Source organism: Pleurodeles waltl, chromosome 10 (genome assembly GCF_031143425.1).
Source record: "Pleurodeles waltl isolate 20211129_DDA chromosome 10, aPleWal1.hap1.20221129, whole genome shotgun sequence".
Classification (NCBI taxonomy): domain Eukaryota; kingdom Metazoa; phylum Chordata; class Amphibia; order Caudata; family Salamandridae; genus Pleurodeles; species Pleurodeles waltl.
In genome coordinates this window covers 661003666-661014187 of record NC_090449.1, presented here as the reverse complement: position 1 = coordinate 661014187, position 10522 = coordinate 661003666, and positions in this window count along the sequence as shown.

Genomic DNA, 10522 nt, shown 5'->3' with positions numbered 1-10522 from the left:
GCTGCCCTTCTAGCCTCAGGGATACAATATGGACATAATCTCACTTTCTGTGCCCCCTCCACCACTATGTCATGGCTGACTACCAATATTCTCCCGGGTTTTCCTGAGAAAAGGCCCTAATGTTTGCGCAAAACTGCCAGTAATGCTTCTGTTTGTTTCGGGGTAACAATCAACCCTGTCTGCATTTTGGGGTTGCTTGCGGATGTTTTCCTAAAAGGAAAAGGAACGTCCAAAGGTTGTGTATTTCTAACGAGTAAGGTACTAGCCTCTGAGGATGTTCGACCCTGCCATTTCTTAAGAAGTTTTATATGAAAGATCTGTTCCCCCTGCCTACGTGTAGGTATCTCTATTCTTTACGTGACTGGTGTAACCCATCCCAGCACCATATAGGGTCCTTGCCAACTGGCCAACAACTTGTTGTCTGAAGATGCCAGCATGAGGAGTGCCTTATCTCCAGCTTCATGTTCTCGTGTCTTTGTGGTACAGTCATAATACCCCTCCTGCCTCTTTTGGGCATCATCTAAGTTAACCCGCACTTTCTGCCAGAGTTTAGCTACATCTGTTTTTAATTGCGCTGTATACTGCAGAAGGGACTTGCCCTTGTTCTCCTCATTTTCCCACTGTTCAGCCGCCATGTCCAAAAAATGTACAGGGTTGCCTGCCAAAGACAATTTTGAAGGGGGAATACCCAGTCAAGGATTGTGCATGACATTTGATAGCAAATAATGCTTAAAGAATCTTTTTGTTCCAGTCTCATCCTGTATCATTCACCAATTCTTTTGACATGGTCTTGATGGTACGATTATACTTTTCCACCGGACCATCAGTCTGTGTATCTGGGTAATGCCCAGGTATCTGCATATTTGAGCCATCAATTGTGACATAAAGGGTGTATCCTGATCAGTCAAGAGTTGTTCAGGGAAACCTACTCTAGAAAAGAAAGTCTCCATAGCCTGAGCAATTACGGTAGTATTCATACTAGTGAGGGTTATATCTGCCGGGTATCTTGTGACATAGTCCACTAATACCAGTATATTCTGGTAACTCTTGGTGGGCATAGTTAAAGTTCCCACCAGATCCATACTTAACCTTTTGAAGGGGATAGCAATAACAGGGAGAGGTCGACGGGGTGCTGTCTGAACCCTGGAAGGGTTTATAAGCTGGCAACGAGGACAGGATGCACAATGTCTGTGGAAATCAGTATAAATGCCTGGCCAATAAAATCTCCTTAGGAGATACTCCTCCACCCCCCTACTAGGCAATGGGCCAGGGTTAGGACTTGCTGTTGAAATGCTAGTGGTATTACCATTTGTACTTTCTCTGGATTTTGTATTTATCCCTCTGAAAAACAGACCCTTTTTTATAAAAAACAAACAAAAAAAAAACTACTTGATCCTGTTCTTCCAGAGCCACTTTTTCTCATGCCTTAGCTAGATTTGTTTCTTCGCGTTGGATGATTCGAAAGTTACATGGGTTAGCCTGGAAACTGTCTGTGGTTGAAAATAAACAGGATCTATTATGAGTGTCTCGCAGCCAACATTCTTGTGTTTCACAATGCTTTTCTGTTCTTGTTTTCTTAATTGTAAACTTACCCACCTCTTAATTTTACTTCTCTAAAAGTGGCTTCTCCCAACCAATTACTTGTAGCATAATCTGTGAAGTGTTTCTATCAATTGGGGAAAACAGGAATGATTGGTACTAATAATGGCCTCTTTAGGTAGAGTGGGGATAATTCCTGCGTCTAAGGTTTCTGCCTGATCACCATGATGTATTGCTATGGGTTTGGTTGGGTATATCTTATGGTCTCTATGCACAAAAGTGATTGCTATCTTTTTGGGCACTGGTTCTAAGCCCCTGCTTACAACACCTTTCATGTAACCAACCTCCATTGGTTCTACAGTGTTTCCCTTTTGTGGACAGGTTTGTGCTACGTGTCCCCATTCTGAATACTGGAAACACTGAGGTTCAGCGCCCACATCTTTGACTGGTGATTTGGGGGACCCTCAGTCCTCAGGGGGAAAACAGGGATTCTGTCGGGTCAAAGGCTGCAAGAGAGAATTCATGGGGGAGGGATTTCTAGATATACTCGGTCTGAAGTCTGGGGACTGATGGAAGGCACAGACTAATTCAGTGGCCCCTTCCACTGAAATGTAAGGATGTTGCTTGACCCATGCATGCGTGGAGTTAGGTAGGGGGCCTAAGTATTGCTCCAGATTGACTCTCTCTAAAGCTTCAGTAATGGTGGAGGTGTTGGGTCATGACCAACTGTTTCCCAAGTCTTGTATCCTATATTACTGGGTGAGTGGATTGTTGTTAAAACTCCATTTCTCTTTCTTGAACATATCCTGATAATGTTCACTATCATACCCCAGTCTTTAGAATATGATTTTCTAAATTTCTTTATAAGGTGTCGTCCCATCAGGGATAGCTGTTTGATATGTAATTTGGAGTTCTGATAAAAGGGGAGCTATATATGCACCTCATCTCTCTGGTGTATCTTTGAACTTAGCGCATCAGTCAACTTAAAAAAAATGTGGTGTCTAAGGCTTGTTGGTTCTCTGTGGCTGAGAGGGCTTGTCTTTTTAATGCAGCGATAAGGTTGTCCCTTATCCCTTAAGCAGCTTCTTCTTGCCTCTACCACTAGTTGTAGATGGCACTGACCCTCCACTGGTTGTTGAATCATCTGTTCAACAGTGATAGGTTGTGCCATTTTGCTAGCTGTTAAGGACAGTTGGGGAACTTATCCCACTTCTGACATTACTTGTAACAGGGTGGCAAAAATGGACGTGTCACAACCAACTTGAGAATGCTAGAATTTATTAACTAAATCTGTGGGTAATATAATGAGAACAAGGAAGGAATTGAAGGAAATATTGGGAAGAATAAGTCACGAGTCTCCTTGCTTGTTATATATCTCTTGGGTTCCTGTTTTGATATATCTCTCTCTTCATAGGTTCCCGTCTGGTACTTGTGGCCCTCAGGAAGATAAAATAAACCTTTAGCACATAGTCTACTTTGGCTCTCCCACCACAAGTCACTGGTGAACAATCACCAGCACAATGTCCATTTTTTATGAAGGTGCATGCACTGTTTATCAGTGTTTTGTGTGAATTATTCTGCATAAGGTGGGCTCTCGCCTACCCCTTCAAAGCATCAGAAACACAATACCCCAACACAGTGATACTATTTATCATTCCACATGCAGTTAATACGTTACTTGCCTTGTGCTACAACTCAGTCCTTTGAGACGCAAAATTATCAGCCTCACTGTCCTCTCCCTCAGTGCCTCCAGGCAAACCCGGAGAATTAGGCAGCACCGGCCTCTGTGACTGAGTCTTGTCTTCTGACTTGTCCTGTGACTCTTCTTCCTCTCTGGGCTCCTCTCTCCTGTTCCGTTTGGTATCCTTAGGCTGTCCTTTCCTGTTCCTCTCGCCTCCGATCCTCGCCAAGTCTCCTTTCCTTCCTCCTCCATCCATGTGAGACCCCTCCTTTCTGTCTTCGGGTGCATATAACGGCCCTCGGGATACCGCTACACGAGTGAACGCAGGATCAAGGGTTTTGACAGCTAGAACTACACCCTTTTCCTCAGAATATAGAAACATGGTGGCCATCTTGATTCCTCGCGATCAGCGTCCCTTACACACCACCATACCCTTGACCAGCAAAGACATTAAGGGGGTCATTCCTACCCTGGCGGTCCGAGACCACCAGGGTAGGGGACGGAGGAAGCACCGCCAACAGGCTGGCGGTGCTTCTGGGGCTATTCTGACCGCGGCGGTAAAGCCGCGGTCAGAAAAGGGAAGCCGGCGGTTTCCCGCCGCCCCTGTGAATCCTCCACGGCGGCGCTGCAAGCAGCGCCGCCATGGGGATTCCGACCCCCTTCCCGCCAGCCTGGTTCTGGTGGTTTTCAACGCCAGAACCAGGCTGGCGGGAACGGGTGTCGTGGGGCCCCTGGGGGCCCCACATTGATTTTCAGTGTCTGCTTGGCAGACACTGAAAATCGCGACGGGTGCAACTGCACCCGTCGCACACCAGCAACTCCGCCGGCTCCATTCGGAGCCGGCATCCTCGTTGCTGGTGCTTTCCCGCTGGGAAAGTCAGAATGACCGCCGCAGTCTTTTGACCGCGTTACGGTCTTCTGGCGGTTCCCGCTTGGCGGGCGGGCGGCGAGTAGGAATGAGGGCCTAAGCCTACAAACTGACAATATACAGTGCATGATTACCCCAAACAGCCTGGTCATCATGGCATCATCAGTGCAAGACCCTCACCAATACACAGGGACAGCAAAGGCAGCAACAATGCAGCAATACCTCTCTCAGAGAAGAGGTACACTGTAGCAGGAAACAGCCATTGCAACGCGATCATCACCACGCATGACCGTTACCACGAAAAGTAATTCTTACCTTTAAAACCTTTACCATGCATGCCTTCATCACGCATTCACCTAACCACAAATATACCTTTACCACTCGTGCCTTTACAATAAATTTCGTTCTAAAGACATGAATGGTAAATGCACGTGTGTGGTAAAGGTTTTAAAGGTAAGTATTACTTTTTAATTTTTGTAAAAGCATGAATGGTAAAGGTATAGGCATGGTAAAGGTTTTACAAGTAAGAACAGGTAAGTATGAATTGTTTTATAGATAAATAAGGTTTTTAGGGGTTAGGGTGGGTATTGGTTTCGGGGTAGTATGGCGTTTTTAGGTTTAGGGTAGGTATGGGTTTTTGGGTGGTAAGGGGTGTTTGGGGTTTAGGGTGGATATGTGTTTTAGGGTAGTAAGGGCATTTTTAGGTTTTAGGATAAGTAAGTGTTTTTGGGTAGTAAGGGTTGTTTAGGGTAGGTATGGGTTTTTGGGTGATAAGGGCCTTTTTAGGTTTTAGAGTGGGTATGAGTTTTTGAGTGGTAATGGTGTTTTTAGGTTTTAGAGTGGGTATTTTTTTTGGGTAGTATGGGCATTTTTCGGATGGGTATTGGTTTTTGGGTGGTAAGTGCTGTTTAGGTTGGGTATGGGTTTTAGGGTGGGTAAGAGCATTTTTAGGTTTTTAGGGTGGATATGGGTTTTTGGGTAGTAAGGGTGTTTTTAGGTTTTAGGGTGGGTATGGATTTTTTGGGTTGTAAGGGTGTTTTTAGGTTTTAGGTTATGAATGGGTTTTTGGGTGGTAAAGGGTGTTTAGTGTGGATGGTAAGGTCATTTTTAGATTTTAGGGTGGCTATGGCTTTTTGGGTAGTAAAGGTGTTTTTAGATTTTAGGGTGGATATTGGTTTTATGGAGGGTATAGGGTTTTGGGTGGCAAATGCAGTTTTAGGGTGGATATTGTTTTTTGGTGGTAAGGGTATTTTTAGGTGTTAGGGTGGGTATAGGGTTTTCGGTGATAAGGTCATTTATAGGTTTTTATGGTGGGTATGTGTTTTTGGGTGGTAAGTGTGTTTTTTAGATTTTAAGGTGCGTATGAGTTTTTGGGTGGTAAGGTGTGTTTAGGGTGGGTAAAGGTTTTACAGTGGTAAGGTTTTGGGGTGGGTATGGGTTTTTGGGTGGTAAGGTGTGTTTGGGGTGGGTATGGGTTTTAGGGTGGTAAAGGCATTTTAGGGTTTGGGGTGATTATGGGATTTTGGGTTATAAGAGTGTTTTTAGGTTTTAGGTTGGGTAAAGTGTGTTTAGGGTTTTAGATTTTAGAGTGGTTATAGGTTTTTGGGTAGTAAGGGTGTTTTTAGGTTTTACGGTTGGTATGGTTTTTGGGTGGTAAGGGATATTTAGGTTTAGGCTGGGTATGAGTTTTGGAATGGTTAGGGTGTTTTTAGGTTTTAGGGTAGAAATGGGCATTTGCGTGGTAAGGGTGTCTTTAGGTTTTGGGTGGATATGGGTTTTTGGGTGGTAGGGTGGTTTTAGGGTGGGTATGGGTTTTTGGGTGATAAGGGTGTTTTTAGTCTTAGGGTGGACATGTTTTGGGTGGTAAGGGCATTTTAGGTTTTAGAGTGGGTGTGGGGTTTTAAGTGCTAAGGGCATTTTTAGGTTTTGGGGTGGTATGGGTGTTTGAGTGGTAAGGGCTGTTCTAGGTGGGTATGGGTTTTTGGGTGGTAAAGTAATTTTAAGGTTTTAGGGTGGTTATGGGTTTTTGGGTGGTAAGGGCATTTTTAGATTTTAGGTTGGGTGTGGGTTTTTGGGTGGTAAGGGTGTTTTTAGGTTTTGGGGTGGGTATGGGTTTTTGGGTGGTAAAGGCATTTTAGGTTGGGTATGGGCTTTTTTGGTTATAAGGGTGTTTTTAGATTTTAAGGTGGGCATGTTTTTTTTGGGTGGAAAGGGGTGTTTAGGTTTAGGCTTAGGCTAGGTTTTGGGTTGACTGGGCTTTTTTAGGTTTTAGGATGAGTATGGGTTTTTTAGTGGTAAAGGGTGTTTAGGGTGGGTGTGGGTTTTTTGGTGGTACATGGTGTTTAGGACGGGTGTGGGTTTGTGGGTGGTCAGGCCATTTTTAGATTTTTGGGTGGGTTTAGGTTTTTGGGCTGTAAGGGTGTTTGTAGGTTTTACAGTGGGTTTGGGTTTTTGGGTGGTAAGGGGTGTTTAGGTTTACGGTGGGTATGGGTTTTGGGGTGGCAAGGGCATTTTTAGATTTTAGGGTGGATATGGGATTTTGGGTGGTAAAGGCATTTTTAGGTTGGATATGGGTTTTTGGGTGGTAAGGGCATTGTTAGGTTTTAGGGTGGGCATGGGCATTTGGGTGGTAAGGGCATTATTAGGTTTTAGGGTGGATATGGGTTTTAGGGTGGTAAGGGTGTTTTTAGGGTGGCTATGGGTTTTTGGCTGGTAAGGTTGTTATTAGGTTTTAGAGTGGGTTTGGGTTTTTGGGTGGTAAGAGGAGTTTCAGGTTTTAGGGTGGTTTGGGTCTTTGGGTGGTAAGGGTTGTTCAGTGTGGGTATGGGTTTTAGGGTGGTAAGGGCATTTTTGGCTGGTGTTTTTTCAGGGTTTAGGATGGGTATGGTTTTATGGGTGGTAAAGGGTTTTTAAGATTCAGGGTAGGTATGGGTTTTTGGATGGTATGGGTATTTTTAGATTTTAGGGTTGGGTTTGGGTTTTTGGGTGGTTAGAGGTTTTTAGGGTATAGGGTAGATATGGGTATTAAGGTGGTAAGGGAGTTCTTAGGTTTAAGGGTGGATATGGACTTTTATGTGGTATGGGCATTTTTACGGTGGGCATGGGTTTTTGGGTCATAAGGATTTTTTAGGTTTTAAGGTGGGTATTGTTTTTTTGGGTGGTAAGGGCGTTTTTAGTTTTTTTGTGGGTGGGTATGTGTTTTTGACTGGAAAGGGCATTTTTAGCTTTTAGTATGGGTATGTTTTGTTTGGGTGGTAAGGGTGGTTTTAGGGTGGGTATGGGATTTTGGTTGGTAAGCCGGGTTTAGGGTGGGTATGGGTTTTAGGGTGGCAAGGTCATTTTTAGGTTTTAGGGTGGGTTTGGGTTTTTGGGTAGTAAGGGCATTTTTACGTTTTAAAGTAGTATGGGTTTTTAGGTGGTAAGGGGGTTTAGGGTAGGAATGGGTTTTAGGGTGGTAAGGGCATTTTTAGGTTTTAGGGTGCGTATTGTTTTTTGAAGTGGTAAAGCATTTTTAGGGTTTAGGATGGGTATGGGTTTCAGAGCAATCGATTCTCCCACTCACACACCCACTCAGGCACTCATGTACCCACTCACAGACCCACATAGACAGTCACGCACCCACTCACACACCCACTCAGACCGTCACACACCCATTTGCAGACCCACTGACACCTGATGCACCCACTCACAGACACGCGCACATACTGACGCACCCACTAAAACACTGATGAATGCATTCTCACACCCAAACAGACACTCTGACAGTGACTCTTACCCCCAATACAGCCTCTCAGACCTATGCTAACACCCAGAGAGGCCGCAGACAACTTCTGCTGTGCATGCACAAAGGGCCGTGCACAGTATCAGGTTGGGTGGTTAGGGGGGTTGTCTGCAGGGACTGGCTACAAGCCAGCCCTGGTGGGCAACACCTTATGCACACAGGAGAAGGCCGTGAACGGTGCAAGGTTGGGTGCTTCTAGGGGGTTGGCCTCAGGACCTGGCCTCAGCTGTGGCGGTGGTTGGTTTCACGTATAGCAATGAAAATTACTGCACATAAAAAAAAAAATAGATATTCACTGCAAAAAAACAAAGGTTACAGGGACGTTATAGTTAGATTCTAAATTTACTCAAACAAAACCATAGAAATTCAGCAGTTATAGTAAGTTCTTTCAAGTAACTAAAACGTGCGCCCTAAGGTAACCATAACTTGTGCTTAAGTAGCTCCCTCTTTGAGAGCAGTATCCTCTGCATCTTTGCAGGCAGGGAGACAGAGGAAACCTATGCTCACAGAGAGGGAGAGCTGTTTGACAGTACTCACTACCTGTGAGCAGAATGTTAGCTGCGACTAGGTGGCAGCTGTCAAAGCTACCGCCACTCCACAGCAAACAGCCATGTTCTGGGGTTTGGCACCACTGCACACAGCAGGAGCCTGTCCTGGGGAGGTGGCAGTCCCCAGGGCCGTCATTGGCTCTACGATGGCCCCCCTTCAACAATCATTAGCCCCAGGGAGGTGGTGGAACCCAGGGCTCAGGGGTCCGCAGCGGACACTCTTTACTTTCGTTGGTTTGCTCCAGTGAGGTGGTGGTCCCTGGGGCTGTGCTGGGGGCACGCATCCCCTGCAGTCTATTTGAAAAGTGCCCCCGGGAGGTGGTGGTCCCGGGGCTGCAGGGTGGGGGGTGTTGCGCGGCCCCTTCACATTGTGTGAGTCATTAGCCCCGGCGAGGTGGCTTATACAGATACACATTATGAGCAACTTTCGACCGACGCACATTCACAGTTGCAGATGGTGTTCCTCTGTCATCTGCATGGTTTTGCACTACGGGTGAGCTCGTAGTGTCCTATAAGGTTATCTGTTCATACTGGTTAATTACACTTTGATTTATAGATCCTCTGATGGAGGGTTAGTCACCTGAAATGCATTGGTAAGGTGTGAGGGAGTGATTCTTCGTGGATATTGATTGCTATGCTTTTGGATCATTCGAAATGGAACATTAATAATGTTGGAGAAACAAGATTCGTGCATGTGAATTATAAACCACGGGAAATTCTATTGGCTAAATCTTTGATTATGTTACATCATTAAATAATTTTCATGAACATTTCTTTACATTTGATGAAAACCTCACAGTGTTTCAAGTAAAGTGTGCCTGGGTGCTGGCAAGGGGGTTCCCTCTGACAGCAATATATTTTCCGTGTTGGTTCCACAGGTGAAGGAGATACTTTTTACCTACCCAGGCAGCAAATGACATAAAAAAGATAACATTGCAACACAACCAGAGTGCGACACTGGAACATTGTTGCTAATTATCCATATTTTTACTACTCACATAACCACTTTCACCACACCTCTCATTCCTAGTCACTTTCAACACCACTCCCCTTTAGCACTTACAGTACTTATTAGTTACCCCGCTACTCACAGCTCTTAGCATATGCCAGCTGCATTCCTTAGCATAGTCCAAACACCATCTTATCAAGCTACTCACCTTCAGCCACTTTGGGCATATGCCTACAGATATTCTGCAACACCAGTCATACGATCACCCACAAGGATAATTTATTAAATCATAGTCTTCATTCATGCAAACACTCATGTGTAGCCATTCACCCTCACCCACTTACTCACACCTTTTACTCACCCTCAGCCATTTTAAACACCACTTAGCAACATAACCAGTCACTTATGCCATTCAATCAGGTCTCACCTACAATCAGATGCATACCTTTTCAACCTTGCACAGCATAACCTGCTGGTCACACATCTCATACTGCAAACTTATGATTGCTCAGAACGTATACCTCAGCTACTTGCAGTACTCATTCAACAGATCAGTTTGTACAGCAACAGCGACTTATCTTGAGCCTCTAACAACGCTCATTCATTAACACCTTTCCCAGATATCCACTTATGCTCTTGTAACATTCTCCATAGCTAGTTCCAGTACCCACCCTTCACAGCACTTCTGTGTAGGAAACTGGCCCCTTGTTGCAGTGCCCCCCCCACACACACCCTTTTTTGCCTGATATTTGTTGCTCACTCGACTGAGTGTGTGTTGGGAACCTGCTAACTAGCCCCAGCACCTGTGTTCTTTCCCCAAAACTGTTGCATTGTTTTCACAATTCGCAAACCTCTGGCACACATATAAGTCCATTGTGAAAGGTATCAGTGGTACCAAGAGCCCTGTGAGCGGAGACAGTCCCCCAGGGCTGCAGCATATATTATGCCACCCTAAGGGGCCCCTGCCCAAACACAAGCACACTGCCACTGCAGACTGTATGTGTTGGTGGAGAGAAAAAGGCAAAGTCGACATGGTATCCCTCTCTGTGTGCCATGTCTACCAAACACTGCCGGTGGCATAGGTAAGTCACCCCTACAGCAGGCCTTACAGCCCTAAGGCAGGTCCACTATACCACAGGTGAGGACATACCTGAAT